The 23,144-nt window shown below is 35.5% G+C and overlaps 1 protein-coding gene across 2 annotated transcripts in view; it reads right to left on the minus strand.

Annotated features, from left to right (window-relative positions):
* DNAJC1 (DnaJ heat shock protein family (Hsp40) member C1) overlaps nt 1–23,144 on the minus strand; it is a 334,787-nt gene that overhangs the window by 265,001 nt on the left and 46,642 nt on the right. Inside the window, exon 1 of one of the 2 annotated variants that reach the window (XM_064284912.1) lies at nt 11,050–11,056. The exons of the other annotated variant lie outside the window; for it this stretch is intronic. The gene's annotated coding sequence lies outside the window, so the exon portion shown is untranslated. Of the gene's footprint in view, nt 1–11,049; nt 11,057–23,144 lie in introns of those variants that run through there. 2 annotated transcript variants of the gene reach the window in all.

Here is a 23,144-nt window from a genome sequence, read left to right on the forward strand (position 1 = left end):
AATGCTCATTAGAAATGAGGGTGGCAAGATCTCATCTCACATACTTTGGACCTGTTATCAGGAGGACCAGCCCTTGGAGAAGGATATCATGCTTGGTAGAGTAGGGGGTCAGCGAAAAAGAGGATGACCCTCAATGAGATGGACTGATACAGTGGCTACAACAATGGGCTCAAGCATACCAATGATTGTGAGGATGGCACAGGACTGGACAGTGTTTCGTTCTGTTGTACGTAGGGTCGCTACGAGTCAGAACTGATTTGATGGCACCTAACAACATCAAATCAAAATGAAATAAAGACCATGAGTTAGTTAAATTCTCTCTTTGTGGCTCTCCAAATTTTATTATTCTGAAAGCTAAATTATCTAACAAATTAATATCTTCAAATGAAGAAAACTAAAGATACAAGGGCAAGATTAGTCCAAAGGACTAATGGACCACATCTACCACAGCCTCCACCAGACTGAGTCCAGTACAACTAGATGGTGGCCGGCTACCACCACTGACTGCTCTGACAGGGATCACAAGAGATGGTCCCGGAGAGAGGTAGAGAAAAATGTAGAAGAAAATTCTAGCTCAAAAAGAAAGACAAGACTTGCTGGCCTGACAGAGACTAGAGAAACTCTGAGAGTATGGCCCCCAGACACCCTTTCAGCTCAGTAATGAAGTCACTCCTGAGGTTCACACTTCAGCCAAAGATTGGACAGGCCCATAAAACAAAACGAGACTAAAGGGGCACACTAGCCCAGGGACAAGGACTAAAAGGCAGAAGGGAACAGGAAAGCTGGTAATAGGGAGCCCAAAGTTGAGAAGGGAAAGTGTTGACATGTTGTGGAGTTGTTAACCAATGTCATAAAACAATTATGTGTACTTAACTTTTGAATGAGAAACTAGTTTGTTCTGTAAACCTTCATCTCAAGTACATTAAAAAAAAAAAAAAAAAAACAACCAAATATTGAGTCCAGCATAAAAAAAAAAAAAATTAGTGTCTTCATTCTCCTCTTATACTAAGTTGTTTAAAGGAGGTCAGTGGAAGAAAACAAACCACCACCACCACAACAACAAAAAACATTTTTCAATAGACATTAAAATAGAAAGATTTTTAATAAGAAAATTTGCAAAAATAGCACCGGAACCAGAAAGCAAATAGAAACAAGAAATTCTCAGTTACAAGGCAGGCTAATAAACATTTTTAAATAAAAGGATTTTAATTTTTTCAAGAGGGGAGAAAGTACTTGCAATCCTATTCAAATATTTGTTCCTATCTTTCCATAATGTCTTCCTCTGCAGATCTTTACTCCCAGGTCAGCATCTCTATCTTTAGTTGACAGACCAAAGATTTATTTTCCAACATGGACCACAACAGAGTATGGAGTTGATTTGATTTCTGCTGTGCTACTTCCACAAAAATACTCCTTAAATTACTTCCTCAAGCATAGTCAGTACATTCACTGATTATGACTAGAAAAAAAAAAGAGACAAAAATTATCAGCCAGAGTTCAGAATCTTATCCTAAATATTTTTAGAGATTTTTTTGAATCATATCCTAATTTTCCTATACCCCTAATCTCACGCATACATTTTTATATCACATTAAAGATTTTAAATATAGCTTCTAAACTTTCTTTATTCCATATGACTCAGGTTAAGAATATCGGCTTAACCTAATATGATTCTGGCCATAGACGTATATGTATTATCTGTTTAAATATATGTGTGGCATAATAACTTTTAATTGTATAATTTATTTAGAGATACTAAGAAAACCAATGACTACCAGTGAATGTTTCCCCCATTGCGTACTAGATTTGGCTCATCAGCTGTTTAATAATAAGTAAGAGTGAAAGAAATCATTTGTTTGGATATCTGTTATTTATGTCAAACAAAGAACTGTTTATCTTAACAGCAATGTATTTCAGGTTTAGAAGCTAAAATAATTTTCCTGTTCTTTTCTTTGCTATGTATTTATAAATGATCAACTTACTTAAGTTTTTAAGCCCTATAAGAAAAAAAAAGGACATCTGGAAACAGAATTTGAAGAATCTTTTAAATAATACTTGCCTGGAAAAACTGATACATGAAAAACATAGGAGACTTTTTAATTCCCTTTCATTAAGAAACATAAGATATATTGTACATTTTTTTAAAAAATAATTTGTTATAACTGATTTCTACCCATGTCAGAAACTCTTCTAAAAAATGGTACAAATATAAATACCTGATGTAAAAGATATCTCGATCATTTACCAAACTTTAGAATTTTAGAGCACCTGGGTGGTATTAAAACTGAAGAGAATAACTATAGGGCATTAAATAAGAGAAAACATGTAAATAGGGGATTTCAAATATAAAAAAAATTTGCCGTTCTCAAAAAAACTTTCAGGAATTGGACTCTACAATTTAAGCTTATCCTCTTTCCACTTTTCCTTTATCTTCTTTTTGTATGTACATCTGCATAAAATTAAGGCTCAACTTTGCTATAGATGTTTATTAATATGCGCTGTGATCAAGTCTTTTCTTGCTTTCAGGAAACTTTGTGATTTAGTTTCAGAAATGGGTCCACTGTTTTCTTCCCATTTCAAAAGAATACTTCAATGCAGTAATTAAAAAAAAAATTTTAATTCTTTTTCTCTATAGCATACCTATGCCCAAAGTATTAAGTGCTTTTCAAAGCTGAACCAACTGCTTAATAATTCATTTTCTAATATAAGAATTCTTTTTTTTAAATCACCAGAATTATCCATTACAAAGTATATACATTTTTTAAAGAATATCTAACGGACCCCAGAAACACATAATTATCTCCAATTTTCTATTAAGAAATGAATATACTGAATTAGTTTCAGACTCTCAGGTACAGGAAAATATCCAGCTTTTTAAGAATAAAAATACAGGATGATCTATGTAAGTTTTACAATTTTGTCTTCCTAAAGGTATTTACGAAGGAGCCCTGGTGATGCTGAGATTAAAGCATTTGGCTGCTAACTGAAAGATCAGTAGTTCAAACCCACCAGCCACTCCGCGGAAGAAAGATGTGGCAGTCTACTTCCGTAAAGATTTACAGCCTAGGTAACCCTATGGGGCAGTTCTTCTCTGTCCTATACGGACACTATGAGTTGGAATCAACTCCATGGCAATGGGTTTGGTTTTTGGAAAGGTATCAGGTACCAAAATTTACTAGTGAAAATACTTTATAAATAGTTCTACAATTTTCGTGAATAAATAAAAGCCTTAAAAATCATTTTTACTAATTTTCATTGAAGATAAAATCCTTGTCCATTTACAGTGAAAGATCAAGGTTTTTTTTTTTTAATTACCAATTCATCAAGAACTGATAAAATATAATACAGATAAATTACCAGAAAATGAAATAAAAAAATCACAAAGACATATAAAATGTAACTTCTATGTTTATTAGATTCAGAAGCATAAAATTATCCTGTCAAACTCGTATAAAAAAATTCTAAATGCTCACTCTCAATTTCTGTATTTATTTCATTGTAAACCAGTAACCAACAATGCAAAGCAGCACAAGTCCACAGGCCACACCTTGAGTAGCATTACATTAGATACAGTCCAAGAAACAGTCTGCAAATTGGCTATTTAAGAGTATGTATATTTACATGTAAAATAAATGCATTATAATACAATCTTCTTAAAAATAAGAGCTTTATCATATTTGAAGGTCAGTGCAGAGTCTGAACAATGTTTGAGCCTTGAGAATAAAAGAAACTTTATAACTTAAATTAATCCAACCTGTTTTTCCTCAAGATTAACATTGATTGTTAAATCAGCCCTATAAATAATTCCTACTTCTCCAGTATAAAACACTAGTTGCTCTAGGTGAGTGGTCAGAAGGCTACTTACTACATGATCAGCATAAAACAGACAGATGATCACCCACTGATTTTAATGTAGAACTTTTTCTGCCCAGTCTCCACTACTGGGGAATAGTTTCTGATACATTTCATGTTCTGCATCAAGAAACTAGAAATTTCAGGTTGAAAACAGAAAACAGAGCAACTAAATATAATGATATAATCAGTAAAAAGTCATTGCTTCAAAAAATAAATAGAAAGCTGAAAGGTCCTACAAAATATGATGCCATTTTTGAAATCAGCTCCCAACTCTGTTTACAATGTTATAAACTATATTGTTAACTAAAGTAACATTAAACGTTGGCAATTTATGGGATGAATCTTAAGGAAGTAACAAATTCAGAAATGACGTTAGTATACACATATGTGTACATTATCTAAAAACATCACTACCTGTTTTTATTTGTGTGTTCTGGTTTCTCAATTCTGTAAAAATAAAAATTCCCACTACAGAGAAGTCATCTTGTTGCTTTCACTATTTGATCTGAGGCAAATGTAGCACCAGTGAATGAAAACCACAGGTAACAGGTTAACTTTTAACAACCAGCACTAACAATGAGAAAGGCTGTAACTATATCTCTATTACAGAGAAAACCAAGCATAGGCTAGATAGCCAAAATACAAAATGACTTCTAATGTCCTGTTCAATACTAAGATCCTATCCATAGTGCTACTAACAAAGGGACAAAATATCCCCCAGCACTTAGCAGGAGCCCAGCTTGTCTTCTACAACAGAAGAAACGGGCATGATATATGAAATTTTGCTGAAACCAATTTACTTCCACATACTGAGGGATATCAGCATTTCTCAAATATGCTATTGTATCTCAGGTTACTCACATTGGGTGAAAGAATTATGCTTCAAAACAAGTTTCAGACAAACCTGAATATAACAATGTGGCAAGGCTAACAAAATTATGTTTAGTAGTTATTTACTAAGGCCGCAAAAGTTTTAAACTCACTACTTTAAAAAAAGGAAATTGTTAGAAAAGATTGTAGAGTTGAACGTTTTAGTTTGAGATGATTTCAAAAACAGCAACCTACCCACAGATCTTAACACTTCTTTTTAGCAATAAGGAAGTTATACACAACCTCACCAAAAACCAAAAAAAAAAAAAAAACCCATTGCCATCGAGTCGATTCCAACTCATAGTGACTCTATAGGAGAGAGTAGAACTGCCACATAGGGTTTCCATGGAGCGGCTGGTGGATTCAAACTACCAACCTTTTGATTAGCAGCCAAACTCTTAACCACTACACCACCAGGGTTTCCACAACTTCACCAATTAATCAATATTTGATATTCTAGTCAGACTTTTACATCATCTATATTCTTAAGGATGAAGAAGTTCATCTTACTTAATTTTCAATTTACAACCTTACCAGTTACCAGTAAATCGAAAATTAAGTAAGATGAAAATTTTCACCCTTAATAATATAGACGATGTAAAAGTCTGACTAGAAAATCAAATATTGATTAGGGTGTTGGGAATGTAAATTAGTGTAGCCACTTTGAAAAGTTATTTGGCAGTATCTAGCAAGGTTCACAATGTTACGTAGTCTAGGATCCAGATCAAGCTAACCCACTTGTGGGTACATGCCCCAGAGCAGGCTAAGATACACAGTAGGAAATGTATTTAATATCACAATCTTTTTGATTGAGACCCACAGTAGAAAATATACCTTATATCACAACTTAGAACACAATTACATACACAAGTACATTGTTCTGTGCAATGTACTTTGACACTTTCTATTACATTCCATTTTTTAAATGCAAGTTCCAACCTACTAAATTGATTCTACTACATGCTGTTTGGAAAACACTGCCCTAAAAAACTATAGCAATGTGAACAAGAAAATATCTATAAGGTTGTTTAAAAACCCCAAACCCAGTGCTTTACTACAGTAGTATTTACAACAGAGAAAAATTAGATATAACTTAAATGTCCATGAATAGGTAGATAATTAAAATGTAAAATACAATGTAATAGTATGAAAAATAAAGATTTGAATTAGGTCTCTCTACGTAATATAAATTTTTTTTTTTTTTTTTTTTTTTTTATGTAATATGGACAAGAAGCCCTGCTGGTACAATGGTTAAACAATCAGCTACCAATTGAAAGGCTGGTGGTTCAAACCCATCCAGCAGCTCCGTAAGAGAAAGATGTGGCAATTTGCTTCGGTAAGGATTATAGCCTTGGAAACCCTATGGGGCAGTTATTTCTACTCTGTCCTATAGGGTCTGCTATGAGTAGGAATTGACTCAATGGCAATGGGTTTTGGTATGTAATATGAGCAAATTTTTAAATAGCATAGAGTGAAAAAAAAGCAGAAATATATTTCCAGAATATCATTTATGTAGATTTATAAGAAGACCATATAGTGTTTATGAATATACATACATGCATACATAAAACAATAAATTATATATGTTAATGTATTAACTCACAGTGGGATACAGGGTGAGGGTACTCAGATTGAAAAGTCGAACAAAGCTTTCAGCTATAAATGTAATGTTTTAATTTTTTAAGAATATTTAAATGTTATTTGAAAGGATTGCAATAAGTTTTGAGGTCTGAATTGGTAAAATGGGAGTAGAGGTGATAAGGAATGAGGTATAAATGAGTAAAAACTAGAAAAGGGAAATCATATATATATATACCCACACTCTTGAATCAATGGATAAGAGAAAAAAGAAGCTGCAAAAAAGACCAAAATCGTAAGGACTAAAGAAAGATTAGGAAGGTATGGAGCAAAAGCTGGAAAAAAAAAAGAAAAGCATGAAGTTGGCCAAAAAGGCAGGAAGAAAACACCTAACAACTGGTAAACTGATCCATTCCTTATTGGTGGTTCAATTGTATAAATAAAAAGGTAGCGGGTTGGTGGGAAAGTACTTAGCAACTGTGTTTACACAGACAACAGAAAGTGCCACTAGAGTGGCAAATGGAACCGTGCAAGGCCAATTAACCCTTTCACCTTACTGTTTTATACTAGCTATCTTACTACTGTGCCTCCGTTAGACCTACACTGATATGTGTTAGGACCAAATGCAATTATAAATCATTGTTAGTTGTATTGATGAATTCTGCAAATTCCATGAGGCGCATACATTTTATTTAGTGTTCTGAATATCTTCCTTGCTACTCTCATCTGGTTTTAATTAAGGAACACTTTCAAAGTAAGAGGGGTTATCCAGAAACTCAAACTACACATGTCCTTTATTAAACTATGAATTGATTACTACTCAAGTTTTCTGGACTAAAAGATTTTCCAAAAAGTTAGATTTACCTCATATTTTTTCTAGATAAATTAGGAAAAATCAAGGAAAGAGGAACATATTTAGACAAGCAAAAACATAATAAGGAAATCTTAGTGTGCACTAAAGAGGTCTGCAAATGAACCAGCTGCTACATGAGCAGTTATGTCTACAATTATAATTTACTATTTATAAGGGAAACTTTGCCTCTTGAAGGGCCGCATAATAAGATTATTTTAAAGACTGTAATAGGTTTACTGCTGGTAATTGTATTCATCTTCCTGATTCCACGAGATAGTCTTGTGTCTTCTTTAAATTATCTTTGAGAGCAAGGATTATGTCATATGTATTCTATAACACCTAGAAAAGCATTATATACTAAGTAGGCATGCAAATATTTGATAATGACCACGTTGTGAAAGGTTGGCATACCCGAATGGACTTGCTTCTATGAGGTCAGGCTAAGGATAAAAATATGTAATTGTTCAATAGTAAATTAAAGGCAATCCACATAAACTTTTATTCACTAATCCTAACACTCTCTTTTCTCTACTAAGGCACTCACATCATTCTACTATCAGCTGAAATTCCATGTAAGATCTTCTCCTGGCCATGTTATTTATCATTGAATCTTAGTAATAATTTTTAAAATGCTAGTCAAATAATGGGAAAATGCCAACAGACTTTTTTGAGGTTGAGTTTAAAGAAATACACACTGTATATCCTAACCCAACAAAAATCAATACCAGTCTGAAAAGGTTAGACCTGCATCTTAGGAATAAGGGACACTTCCCTTTTCTGCCTTTTATAAGCTCTTCCCAAAGAGTAACAAAAGGCAAAAAGCTGGAGAATTTTGCTTTCATCATGCTACAGAGGCTGTTTATTGACTTCTATGGCTATGTTAAAATCTGTGGAGGAAGAGACAGGCACAGCAGCTTCTGCCTTTCTCTAGGTCTTTTCTTGAATTCAGGCCACCCACCAGGTTCCCCTATTTCTCTTGTCTTCCACAACAACACTAGCAGGATCACTGCAAAAGCAACCAATCAAAACAAGCAGCATCGTGAATGGGGAAATGAGGCCAATGGTAAGCAACAGAAGAAAGGAGCAATGATAGTCCCAGGTCTCCTCTCAGAAATGAACCAGAACCTACTGATGCTTCTTTGCAGATCTGAAGATAATGCGGTGGATACTCACAAAGCTGGCCTCCTGCTCTCCTAACATATTCTCACAAGCACAAAAACAGGCTCCTGGTATTTAGTACTGAAATACCAGACAAAATAACTCCATCTTAGGGATTTTTTTAAAAAAGAAAATTACCAAATTTAAAAAAAGGAAAAATAAAACGATAGACTACTATGCCAAGTAAACTCACATTATTTAGCTAAAAGTTGATATTTAGATAGTCTAATTAATAAATTTACAATGTTTCGTTATTGTAACGCAACTATTTCCAGGTTTCCTTCAGGAATTCACTTCCTTGTTTTATAGGTATCCAGATGAACTACAATATGAATAACAATCAATGACCTGAAAGAGAAATAATTTCTATAAGTAGTAATTATTAATTTAACCCAAGTAAGCAGTTATGGGGCTTGAAGAAGTACAACTATGTCTTTCTATTTCTCCCATGATCATTCTAATCCCTGGAACCAATTCGGATTTGAGATTAGAATTGATCTCCAATGTGGGGGACCACAAAAATGAAAAAAAAAAAAATTTAAACACACACACACACATACACAACCCAAGAGTCAGTAGTCCCTCTCCCTCTCTCTGTCTCATTCTCTGTCTCTCTGTCTCTGTCTCTCTCTCGGAAAGCTGCTATGATTATCTAGTATAAAAGTTCTTTGAAAAGTCTACAGAAAGATAATAAATTAATGGAGGAGTTTCTTTTCCAAGTGACATGCAGGAAAAAAATCTATCCCTAGGCTATTTTTCTACATTCTGTATATCAAATCAACATTTAGATGTTATTTAACTGATTTTTTTTATTTAAATGAGTTTGTCTACTTTCTATACAGGAACATTTGGCTTATTTTGTAATTTAGATAAGCTTCAACAGTTTTCTTTCTAAAATTCTTCTACTGTTCAAAAGTCCTTCCATCTTTCTCTTTCCCCATCAACCAATATATGGATAGATTTTTCTTTTTAGCAAGTAATACAATATTCAGGAAGTATTAAAGAATACAAAATAGAAAAGTTTCAAAGCCACCAGCTATCCAGAAGCACATCTCCATCAAGAGAGGAAAATTTTAACAAAGAGAGAAAACATGAAAACTCTACAGGAATTTCTGATATTTCTTGAAGCAAGATTTTGCATTACGGAATATATTGACAAAGTAATTTACAGAAGTCAGTAAGCTTCTCCATTCAGCGAAATGATTAAGTCAATTAGCAAGTGAAAAGACTGGCTCTGAACCTAGTAAGCAACACTTCAAGCTTGAACTGCTTTCAGCAGGACTCTGCAAAACCAGAAGACAGCACAGAAGAGGCCTTGTACTGAAGGACAACACCTATGAATCTAGCAATTGATTATTATTCTGTCTTGCAAAGCTCCCAAAGGATTTCTTGTCTGTAAACGGCAGGAATCATAACATTATACTTCAAAGATTCCATAAACTGAGCAATACGTAAAAACCTTTGAAAAAGAGTTTTAAAATCTTCAGAAGTGCCTTGTTTTAAATAAGTGTTGTTTCCCATCGAGCTGAATCCAACTCATAGCAACCCTATAGGACAGAGAACGATTGCCCCATAGGGTTTCCTAGGTTGTAATCTCTTAACAGGAGCAGATCACCAGGTCTTTTCTCCTGTGGAGCGGCTGGTGGTTCAAACTGCTGACCCTTTGGTTAGCAGCAGACCACTGAACCATTGTGCCTTTTTAAAAAAATAAGTAGTAAGCTGGTAGAGTGGCTTCAAGAACCTCTATGGTTTTCACTATGTAAAGCTAAGGTTTGCTATGAGTCAGAATCAATTCGAGGGCAACAGGTGTAACGCACACGATGAGTGCAGCTGAAGAAGTTGCAAAGACATTTCTTCCATTTTTAAGCTTATGGATTAGTGAAAAGAGCTCTGCTCTAGATCATATTTTGAATTTTTATTCAAATAAACTCAAAGACCTGTATCTCAAATAAGGAAGTATGAGCCCAAGAATTTAAAGGCTTTTAAGAATTGACTATGATGCTACCTAAAAATGCTGGTGCATAATTAGTTCATTTAAAGTATAGTGTTGTTTTTGTTTGTGTTCTAATTACGAAACTCCACGGATTTTGAGGGCTTTACCCCAATCCTATAATTCGAATTAAAAAAAAACAAAACAAAAACTGCTGCCATCAAATTGATTTCAACTCATGACAACCACGTGTGTGTCAGAGTAGAACTGTGCTCCACAGGATGTTCAACGGCTGATATTTTGGAAGTAGATCACCAAGTTTCTCCTCTGGGGCACTCTGGGTGAACTCGAACCTCCAATCTTTTGTTTAACAGCTGCATGCTTAACTGTTTGCGCACCCAGGGACTCTATTTTCAAGCTATGATCTTACACAACACAAGGGTTTCCAGGAAGCCATGTATGGTGTTATAGCAGAAATGCCTGTATTTGGATCTGGTCTACCTGCGTAAAGCAGAAAACGATGAAGAGCAAATTAAGGACAGAATGCTGGAAAGGGAGCGATTCTCATTTGCTTTTTAATTTTTTCAACAGGGCAGTGAGCTGGAATTCATCTGCATTCATCATGCAAGTCATTCAACCTTGCACAACTTTCAAACTAAGGTATAATTGATAAAAGGACCATCGATCATCTACTTCATACTTACTCTCATCTAAGTTTGTTCTCAGCCTTCAATTCTTCATTGTTTTTGATAATCAAAACTTTCTTCACCCACAGATTATGCATTAATATCAATGTAAAACTTACCTCATAGAAGGAGTTGGGAAGTATTCCCTCCACTTCTATTTTCTGGAAGAGTTTGTAGAAGATCGTAATTATTTCTCTTTAAATATTTGACAGAATTCACCAATGAAGTCATCTGGACCTGGTCTTTTCTACATGGGAAAATTTTAAGTACTAATTCAATTTTCTAACTTGTTATAGACCTATTCAGATTTTCTATCTCTTGATGCATTTTTTGGTAAATGGACTTTACCCAAGTCTCAGTCTGGGTTCTCTAGAGATGCAAAACCAGTGTGTGTGCATGTGTGTGTGCGTGTGTGTGTGCGTGCGTGTGTGTGTGTGTATAGAGAGAGAAAGAGAGAAATTTACTTCAAGGAAATGACTCATGCAATTGTGGGGGCTGACAAGTCCCAAATCCATAGATCTGCTGGCTCACAGGACTGTGGGGGCTGGCGAATCCAAAATCTGCAGGTCAGGTGGCAGGCTGGAGATTTTTGCAGGCTTACATCATTTTTTTTTTTTCCTATCCCAGTGTGACCAGTGCAGGGTCAAGAGAGAGTGAGCTTTGTCAGGACATCCATTCATAAACTGGAAGCAGGCCATACCCCCAAGGAAACTCCCATTTCAAGTAATTGGCTGATCACATCAGATCACATCATGAAAGGCAATTGCTGTTTTTGTTGTTAGGTGTCAAGTCAGTTCCAACTCATACTGACCCTACGTACAACAGAATGAAATGCTGCCCAGTCCTGCATCATCCTCATAATCGTTGCTATGTTTGAACCCATTACTGCAACCACTGTGTAAATCCATCTCACTGAGGGTCTTCCTTTTTTGTGCTGACCTTCTACATTACCAACCATCATGTTCTTCTCTAGGGACTGGCTCCTCCTGATGACATGACCAAAGTAAGTGAAATGAAGTCTCACCATCCTAACTTCTAAGGAGCATTCTGGCTGTACTTCTTCTGAGACAGTTTTGTTCGTTTTTCTGGCAGTCCATGGTACATCCAATATTCTTTGTCAACACCATAATTTAGATGCATCGATTCTTCTTCAGCCTTCCTTTATTGTCCAGCTTTCACATGCATATGAAGCAACTGAAAATATCATGGCTTGGAGTAGGCACACTTTAGTCCTCAAAGTGACATGCTTGCTTTTTAACACTTTAAAAAGGTCTTTTGAAGGAGATCTGCCCAATGCAATACGTTGTTTGATTTCTTGATTGCTGTTTCCATGGGTGTTGATTGTGGATCCAACTAAAATGCATCCTTGACAACTTCAATATTTTCTCCATTTAACATGATGTTGCTTACTGGTCCAGTTGTGAGGATTTTTATTTTATGTTATGCACTATAGCTGCTAACCAAAAGGTCAGCAGTTCGAATCCACCAGGCGTTCCTTGGAAATTCTATGGGGCAGTTCTACTCTGTCCTATAGGGTCACTATGAGTCAGAATCAACTTGAGGGCAACAGGTTTGGTTTTTTGGTTTTTTTACGTCGAGGTGTAATCCATACTGAAGGCTGTATGTAGCCTTTGGTCTCCATCAGTAAGTGCTTCAAGTTCTCTTCACTTTCAGCAAGCAAGGTTATGTCATCTGCATATCACAGGTTGTTAGTCTTCCTCCAATCCTGATGCCAAGTTCTTCCTCATATAGTACAGCTTCTCAAAGTATTTGCTCAGTATACAGACTGAATAAGTATGGTAAAAGGACACACCCCTGGCACAAACCCTCTCTGATATTCAACTACACAGTATCCCCTTGTTCTGTTCAAATGACTGCCTCTTGATCTACGTACAGTTTCCTCCTGAGCACAATTAAATGTTCAGGAATTCCCATTCTTCACAATGTTATCCGTAATTTGTTATGATCCACAGAGTTGAATGCCTTTGCACAGTCAGTAAAACACAGTTAAACATCTTTCTGGTATTCTCTGCTTTCAGCCAAGATCCATCTAATATCAGCAATTATATCCCTCATTCTATGGCTTCTTCTTAATCCAGCTTGAAATTCTGGCAGTTCTCTGGCAATGTACTGCTGCAACCATTTTTTAATTATCTTCAGCAAAATTTTACTTGCATATGATAACAATGATATTGTTCAATAATTTCTGCACTCTGTTGAATCACCTTTCTTTGGAATGGGCACATATAGGAATTTCTTCCTGTCAGTTGACCAAGCATAGACAATTTCTTGGCATAGACAAGTGAGCACTTCCAGCGTTAGTCAACTGGTACTCTGTCAATTCCTAGAGCCTTGTTTTTCGCCAACGCCTTCTGCACCTGAAGCTTGGACTTCCTTCAGTGTCATCAGTTCTTGATCAAATACTCTCTCCTGAAATGGCTGGTACAGTGACTCTGTGTATTCCTTCCATCTTCTAGAACCTCCAAACAAGCTCTCAAGGACAGTGATTACATTCATTATATTATATTAAGGATGAGTATCCACTTCAGTATTTGCCAAACCACTGAGAATCATAGCCTAGCCAAGCTGACATAAAAATTAACCATCACAGTCCATTTCGTCTAAGTTGTTTAATTTGTTGGGAATGTTTTTCATAGTATTCTCTTCTATCCTTTTAATTTCATTCTGAAGTTGTGTGGAGTTTAGACATATCCAACATGGATCTTGCCCGACGAAGAATCTGGCAGTGAACCAGCGTAGCTGACCAGGCAACAACCCCATCCCATAGTTACACAGAGACATTAAACAGCTGCCCATATACCCAGATTAACTGCCTTCAAGTATAAATGCAACCATTATTCAGTAAACACTCCCTAGAACCATTTCCCAAACAGTTTCAAGGCGTACTGTTTCCCCCCACCCCCAGCAGAGTCACAATCCTTTCCCTTTTGTAATGCACTCACTCTTAAGAGTGTATAAGCTTTTAGAACAAAGATTGCCAGAGCATGAACATTATAACCCACGTAATTATCAGCGCCTCACAGGTCTGTGGTGGAATTCAGTGCTGCCTTCTGTACATAAATTTCTCTTTATTAAACACTTGGCTTAATCAACCCAGCTTGTAAAATCTGTTTTTTTGGGGGGGGGGGGGCGGAATCCCAATCAAACCTTTCCAAGGGCAATTTGGGGCTGTTTCATCGCCTGTGATCCTGGCCAGCACACCTGGTATTGCTCCAGCCACTGGCTTGGTGGGACTCTATCATATTGGTAATTTATGTTGTCTCTCTTTTCTTCCTGGTCAACCCAGGCAATAGTTTATCGATTTTGTTCACCTTTTCAAAGAAAAAAAATTTTGTCTTATTCATTTTCCTATTTTATATTTCACTGATTTTTGCTCTAATCTTTATTATTTCCTTCCTTTTGGTTGCTTTAAGTTTAGTTTGCTTTTTTTCCTCTAAGTGTCTTAAAGCAGAAGCTTAGGTTACATATTTGAAATCTTTCTTTTCTAGTCTAGGTATAGGTATTTAAAACTAGAAATTTCCATCTAAGTACTGCTTTACCTGGATCCCACAAATGTTCATATGTTGTTTTCATTTTCATTCAGTTCAAAATACGTTTTACTTTCCTTTTTTCTTCTTTGACCCATAACCAATTTAGAAATATGCTGTTTACGTTACAAATATTTGGGGCTATACCAAATTTGTCTTAGAAGAAGTACAACCAGAATGCTCCTTAGAAGCAAGGATGGAGAGACTGCGTCTTACATACTTTGGACATGTTGTCAGGACAGATCAGTCCCTGGAGAAGGACATCATGCTTGGCAGAGTACAGGGTCAGCGGAAAAGAGGAAGACCCTCAACGAGGTGGACTGACACAGTGGCTCCAACAACAAGCTCAAGCATAACAACAATTGTGAGGATGGCGCAGGACCAGGCAGTGTTTCATTCTGTTGTGCATAGGGTCGCTATGAGTCGGAATCGACTCAACGGCACCTAACAACAACAACATACGAAATTTATTTATTTCTAATTTAATTCCATTGTGGTTTAAAAACACACTTTGTATGACTGCAACCATTTTAAATGTATTGAAGTTTGTTGTATGGTCTAGCATATGGACTATCCTGAGAATGTTCTATGTGAGCTTATAAAAAATGTGTAGACAGTCTGCTGTTGTTAGGTGGAGTGTTCTGCAGATGTCAGACAGGTCAGCGTGGTTGCTAATATTGTTCTATATCCTTGACAATCTTCTGCATAGGTATTCTGTCAATTATTGAGAGAAGGGTATAAAATTATTGTTGATTTTCTATTTTTCCTTTTGAAATTTGTCATTTTTGCTTCATGTATCTTAGATCTCTGTTATTAGGTGTGTATATGTTTGTAATTGTTATATATTCCTGATGAATTCAGCTTCTTGAATGTGTAGAATAATTTTTTTAGTCAAATTTGGGAAGTTTTCAGCCATTATTTCTTCAAATACTTTTTCTGCCTCTTTCTTTTTCTTTCCTCTTCTTCAGGGCTTCTCACTGCACATAGGCTGTTATACCTGATTGTTTCCCACAGGTCTTTGAGTATATGTATTTTTCATTCTCTTCTTCTTTCTGTTTTACATTTCGAATAATCTCTACTGATGTATCTTCAAGCTTACTGATGTTTTCTTCTATCATCTCAAATCTGCTATTGATACCATCTAGTGAATTTTTCATTTCAAACTCCAGAATTTCCATTTGGTTCTTCTTTTTTTTTTTTAAAATAATTTCTATCTCTTTATTGATATTGTCTCTTTGCTAAATCACTGTCATCATAGTTTTCTTTATACTTGAAGCATAGCCTTTTGCCTTTGAACATATTTATAATAACAGCTTTGAAGCTTTTGCCTGCTGAGTACATTTGTGCCCATATAATGACATTTTCTACTGACTACTCTTTTTCTGTCACATTTTCGTTTCTTTACGTGTTTCATAATTTTTGTTGAGAGCCTGACATTTTGATATTAATCTAGTAGCTCTAGATTCTGATTCTTCTCCACCCCCTTGGAGATTGTTGTTGCTATTTTTGTTTGTTTGTTTAGTGACTTGCCTAAGTATATGGAGTCTGTCTTTCCTGCAGTATACAGTCACTGAAATCTCTGCTCAGTTTTTGTTTGTTTGTTTTTTTGTTTTTATTTTTAAGCCTGGCTTTCTAGATATTGCCCCTTTAGCAGCATGTCATAGTGATGAGCCAATCATTGGTCTGAGATTGTGCTCAAACATCTTGGGCCAGTAAGTCTTCCACCTTTTGACAACTGATCTGTGTCAACTGGGTAATGTATTGAAAGCTTAGGCATTTTGCAAGTCTTCCTAGACTTTTACTTTCCACTGGACCCTCTTGCATTTTGTTTACATGTGCACAAGGCCTCATGTTCAGCCAGGAATGTGTGAATAGCTAGGGCACTCTCTGGCACACTTCCTCAGTGTGCATGCAGGCTTGTGCATATGCATAGCCTTACAGAGCATCACAGATATATCTAATCTTATCAAGGCCCATCATGACTGTCTCATTCCCTGGATCTGTTGATTTGCTTTCTAGTCTACTCTCTTACTGCTGCCCCAAACAAGATCACAATCTCAGAAAGGCTGCAATCTCGGCCTTCCCTATTTGTTTGTCACTGAGATAGCTACTATTCCTAACTACACCCAGGATATGAGATTTTTCCACACTTTACTCCAAATCAAGCCACCCCCATCCAGCAGTGAAGCTGCTGGATTTAAGAGTTTGATTCTCCCTGGTAGACCTACCTCACAGACGGACTTGAGAAGGATGGGAGTAGCCTGAGGCTAAAATGCCATGGACAGCCACTGATCTTACCTGAAGTTCACTATATATATATATAAAAATATATATATATATACACATACACACAAACATATATATATGTATTTAATGAATGTTTCTAAATTTATTGTAATGCTTTTAGTTGATTTTCAGAGTCGTGAAATGGTTGTTTTTGGTCATTTTTTTTTTTTTTTAGCTTTATTATGTTTTGGGGGGGAGATTTGCAGAGCTCCTCATTGTCATTCTAAAAGTTCTGCCTCCAATCCCTTATTTTTTTACAGCATCCTCTAAATTGTGGCCTCCAAATACTTTTGATCATATGCCTCATCAAGAAAAAAAAATTTTTAAGTTGTAATATTTGCATTGAAATTTTATCTATTTATTTATATGCAGTCTATTATGCACTAATATACGCTATATTAAAAAACATATCAAAATATAAAATCTTAAAGGATAAGATAAAAATAAAGTAAACAGAAATTTTAATATTTTCTTCCTGAACCCAACAATTATCTTTGGCACCCCTGGGCAATATAAGCATCTGTTCCCTCCTTGGAACCCAATGCCCTAAATCAGGAGTCTTAGCTAGGGGTCGGTTGTAGTTTGTTGACCCCTGCTCTAAAGTGCTGTCCAACAGAAATATAATGTGGGCTACACGTGTAATTAAAAATTTTCTAACAGCCATATTAAAAAAAGGTAAAAAGAAACAGGTGAAATTAATTTTAATAATACCGTATTTAATGCAAATAACGTGCGCCTTCTGTTGTTTGTTTGTGATGGTGCCCTACCCCCATGAGGTATTTTTGTAAGCATGCCATGCTAATTTTCTTATAGCAACATGTGCAAGACGACTGTCCTGGCGGTGTTTGTGAGGGTGCCTCGCAGGAGGAGGGCGTGGATGGCAAATAAACACAGAAGGCATGCATTATTTGTGCAAAAATATGGTATTAAAAAAAAAAAACCAGTGCCGTCAAGTCAACTCCGACTCATAGCGACCCTATAGGACAGAGTAGAACTATCCCATAGAGTTTCCAAGGAGCGCCTGGTGGATTCGAACTGCAGACCCTTTGGTTAGTGGCCATAGCACTTATCCACTACGCCACCAGGGTTTCCAAAATATGGTATATTTTATTTAAACTAATATACCCAAAATACTATCTTTTCAACCAATAATCAATATTAAAAATTATTAAGGAAATATTTTACTTTTTTATACTAAGTCTTCAAAATGCAATGTATATTTTACACTTATAGCACATCTCGATAAGCTAAGCTTTTTTATCAATAAGCTAAATTTTTGATGGTTAAAGTGAAACAGCAATAAACTTGCATTAAATGGAAAAATATTTTGCACTTCTTCCTTTTTTGTATGTGATAAAATATATGTAACATTACACTGTTTCTGTTTGTAAACTTAATTTTAAAATTAAATAAAATTTTAAACTCACACTCTTAGTCAAAGTGGAAACCCTGGTTAGGCAAAATGGCCACATTTCAAGTGCTCAACAGCCATACATGGCTAATGGCTACAATACTGGATAGCACAATTCTAAACTACAAGCACTGTGAGAATTTCAGGGCCATAAATAGCCTATAAAAAAGCTGGTTGTTCAGTAATATCTACAATACTGAATTGAAGAGATATATATAAAAGCATTCAGAGAGATAACACAAAGATTAGAGACACCAAACTGTGGTCTCAACCTCAAGACCCCATTAGTTGGCTTTATTGACTGGGATGCTATGGTGTTTGTTTACGAGAATGTAGAACTTATAGCTTGTAAAAAGTATATTTACAACCACTTTTATTCATCACAGACCATAAATTTACTTCATTTAACCCAGGCTATTAATTTTTCAAATGACTACAGAATGAAATTATGATGAGGTAGTTTCTTGTTCCTTGAAATAATCATTAGAAATTAGTTGGTGAAATTTTTTAAATAACAAAATGAACACATATTTCTATATTATGAGTTCATCTAAAGGTAAAAAATTTTAGTACAAAGTTGTTTGCTTTATGTACTTTCTCCCTTATAATTTCAAATAAGTTATAGGTTAAAGGAAACTGAAAATATCAATAAATTTATCTCATAAATATGAGGATATCTGTCATTAATTTAGTTAATCTAATCACGATTTAATTATATAACACACTTCTTTTCAACATGATAGAATTTATATTAATATTAGAAACATAAACAGAACTCTAAGGAGTCCTGGTGATGCAATGGTTAAGTGCTCGGCTGCTAACCAAAAGGTTGGCAGTTTGAACCCAACAGCCACTTAGCAGGAGAAAAGAACTGGCAATCTGCTCCTGTAAAGATTACAGGCTAGGAAACCCTACAGGTAGTTCTATTCTGTCCTATAGCGACACTATGAGTTGGAATTGACTTGAATGGGACACAACAATGGAACCCTAAATGAAATACACACTCCTAAATAAAATGTTTCCACCAATCCCACAATTCAAACTGTTTTCATCAGTCCATGTTTCTGTCTAGCTTTTGTACATATATATACCAGTCACCATTGATTCTGACTCATGGCGGCTCCATTTGTGTCAGAGTAGAAGTGCGCTCCATAGGATTTTCATGACTGGAATCTTTTGGAAGCAGGTCACCTGGCCTTTCTTCTGAGGCATTTCTGGGTGGGTATGAACTGCCAAACTTTTGGATAGTAGCTTAGTACTTAGCCATCTGCACCATCCAGAGACTCATGCACATATGTAATTCTTACAAAGTTGCAATCAAATGTGATTAAATGTGAATACACATAAACAAATGCGAATGCAAATTAATAACTGGCTTTTTTCCCACCTGCATTATAAGTATTTTTTCACGTTTTAAGTACTTATCCATGTTACTAAGCAGTTTTCGCATATATTATTATAATTGCGTATCACACGAAGAATGTACCATAATTTAAATATTCTCCTATTAAAAATTGACTGTTTCTAATTCTTTACTGCTATCAGTAATGCTGTAAAAAGAACTAATAAATTAACATACATGAAAAACAGCCTTTGTTATCAGGATTTCATAACATAGTTTAGATAACTGTGTATATTCTATTCTGTCGCAAAAAGTTTAGAAACATTACTTCAGAAGATTGCTGCAAAGACCAAGTATTATTATCCTTGTTAGAAAGGCAACAATGATTATCTGTCAGTAAAAATGTCTTTTGAAAGATCGTTACACCATTGTTCTCTTCCACATTATTAGCTTTGAAGATTCCTTAAATTAGCAACTCAATATTAAAGGTATATAATAATTTAAAAACGTGTTTCTCAAATTGCATGTAAACTGATTATATTTTAAAGCCTATGAATCCAAATGAAAGAACCCTTTATCTTATCTTGTAAATGTGAATTATACACTTATTTCCCTAAAATAAAGTACATTGCAAATGTGTATTATATAAACTGCTTAAAGCTTCAATTAAGAATTACTCTTAACTCTATGAAGCTTTTGTTAAAATTCTATGATTTTAGCATTTTCCATCAAGTTGATTATTAAAACCGTTTTCGGCAAAGCTAACCCTCACTGTCCTGTTTTGTTTTGTGAATCTTTGAAGACTGAATATAAGAAAACAAAGTGTTATTTATGCCTGGAACGGGTTTCTTTAAGAGGTTATATTTAAAAGGAGTCAATATGAAATTACCAGCATACAATTTAACTTTGGGACTATTAATTTTGTATAGCCTATGGTTTTTCTGACACCTCCTTGAGTTATAATATATACCTCGCTACCTAGCATACTTTTCTAACTAGTTTCAAAACAGTCCAAGGACTCTCCCCTGGGCATTCCCAATAACACAGGCCATACATGTCACCGCAAGTCACACAGCTCAGCTAATGGACCTACTTATTGCCATATTCAAAGCTCTGTGGGAAGAGGTTGTTTCAGAAACTTTACTTGCCTGCTTTACCACCTCGCAGACTACTGCCATGTTAAACTGGATAAAGTCTGGGAATAACCAAAAACCAAAACCAAACCCACTGCCGTCGAGTCGATTCCGACTCCTAGTGACCCTATAGGACAGAGTAGAACTGCCCCATAGAGTTTCCAAGGAGCACCTGGCAGATTCAAACTGCCAACTTCTTGGTTAGCAGCAGTAGCACTTAACCACTACGCCACCAGGGTTTCCTAGTGGTCAGAAAAGGACACAGACCTAATGGTATATTAGCCCTTTTAAAGCCTAAGTAACAGCCTCTTATACTGCTGTGAATAATAGACCTGACTATACTTCTGGATGATAAGTAATTAAGGTTCAGGAAAGCTAGCATTAAAAAATAATAATAATTACCAAAGAAATATAGCTTTAAAAAGTCTTACAGAGTCAAAACAGCACTGCGAATATTTTAGGGACTTCGTCCCACACCCGATTCCAAATATGTACCAATGATAAAATTTAAAGAGAAAATTATAAACATATTTAAAAACAAATGAACAACTAGTTAAGTATCTCTGCAGACAAAAAGAGTAGAAACTTATAGTCAAAAAACAGGGCTTAAGCTATAGACCTACTGGGCTCTGGGCCTAGAAACAAGCAGAAGAGACCAAGAGTTTGACTCCCATTGAGTCATGAGAACTAAAAGTACTCTACAAGACACCTGGGATCAGAGCCAGGCTCAATGCTTGAAACCAGGTATTGCAGTGGGACTCCACCACCTGTGAAAAAAAGGTAAGAAGGTCACTGCCTGAGGCTACAACTTGTAAACTATTACGTATCTGAGATATTAAGAGGTGGCAGTTTCAGCCCAGCAGCCAAGATGAGGCCAAGGGACCTGCTGGCTTGCCATCTCGATCTGCAATGGCCCCAATATAACCTCAGGAGGGAGCCCTAAGCTGCCTATATAAGACCTAGTTCATGTATAGAAGTAAAAGTAATTGTAAGGCCACTAAAGAGGGATGAAACAAGGAGAAACTCTCACTTAAGATGAGCCTAGAAATTAAACTCCACCTACAGAAATAAAATATTTTAACTACAAGAAAAGAGTATTTACTTCACAGTTTAATTGCCTCTGTGCAATTCTTCATTATAATCCCAAAGTCTAAAACATTTTAATATCACAAAGATAGACTTCAACCAGACACATAACCTGTACAACTGTACACAAGGGCCCTGCTTTAAGATCCTATAGCATGTCACTGAACAAACTGTATACCAACTGACAAATTGGAACTGAATTTCTGTGTAAATCTTCACTGAAAACACAATAAAATATTTTTTAAAAACTTCTGGGCACAATTATGATAAATTAATCTTGTGGTCCACATTATCAAAGTTGGCATATCCTAAATCACCTTATTTTTCCAACTTTCAGAAATTCTGTGTTTCTGACTTTGAAGGAGCCAAGGAAATTATTTATAGTAACCTTAAACCATGCTCAATGTACTTGCAGTAACTGTAAACCAAGACAACTATAACTATGGCAGCTTGGGTCTACTCTAGGGTGGACCTGATGTATACATAAAGACCATGAAATCAAATAGGCCCCTCAATTTGCCTTTTAACCTTCAACCCAAAATAATAATCTTTGTCAAGTTCTTTGGGGGCAAGCAGAGCTCCATACTCTAGGAGCTGCTTGATATATTCAAATCCATAAATAAGAATTACACGTCACTGATATTTTGGAGCAGAAAAAAAGTGTCAAGGATTTGTATACTAGAATTTCCTGAGTTGGGTGATCATAAAAGCCAAATTTCTAAAAACCTGTGTTTTTTGTTTAAATAATCCCACTACTGTGGGGGAAATCAACAAATAATTATTTCCCTTATGTATTTTATTTGAAGGCATTTCAGAAAAATACTTTAGAGAGAGTAAATATTCAGGGGTTCTCCAGAAGCAAGACTGTTAATAAAAGCTGAAAGCAGGTATAAGAATTATAATTTCAGGTTTCCATAAGAATAAAACTTTTACTGACTATTATTTAAAAACTTAAAAGAAGCTGTTTCATAATTCCCAATGTTAGACATAATCAAACAGGCTGGATGACCATCTATGGGAGTGGTACAAAAGACATTCCTATATGAGGGGATAGGTTAAATATTGGTGAAGTCTCTTCCAACTATAGAATTCTATTGTCAATTCTTTAATTTTTGTCTTTGTTGTTTTTCTCTCAGCATAAAATTTTTAACACCTCTGACCTTAATGTATTATCTTTCTTATACCAGATTTATTTAAAACGATAGCCAAAAGCAAGAACAGTCAATATAAAGATCTACCTCTTTTCCTCAGCTACTTATGAAATTACAAAAGAAGTCAAAGGCAAAAAGATTGGTAATTATTCAGTCCAAAGGAAAGTAACGCTTATTAAGAGCTATGCAGAAGTAGCAGAAGTGACTAGGAAAAAAGGATGACTTTGGAATCCCTGATTGGCATTTTAAGGAGCCTA

The sequence above is a fragment of the Loxodonta africana genome, chromosome 4 (assembly GCF_030014295.1).
Source record: "Loxodonta africana isolate mLoxAfr1 chromosome 4, mLoxAfr1.hap2, whole genome shotgun sequence".
In the NCBI taxonomy this organism is placed as follows: Eukaryota; Metazoa; Chordata; class Mammalia; order Proboscidea; family Elephantidae; genus Loxodonta; species Loxodonta africana.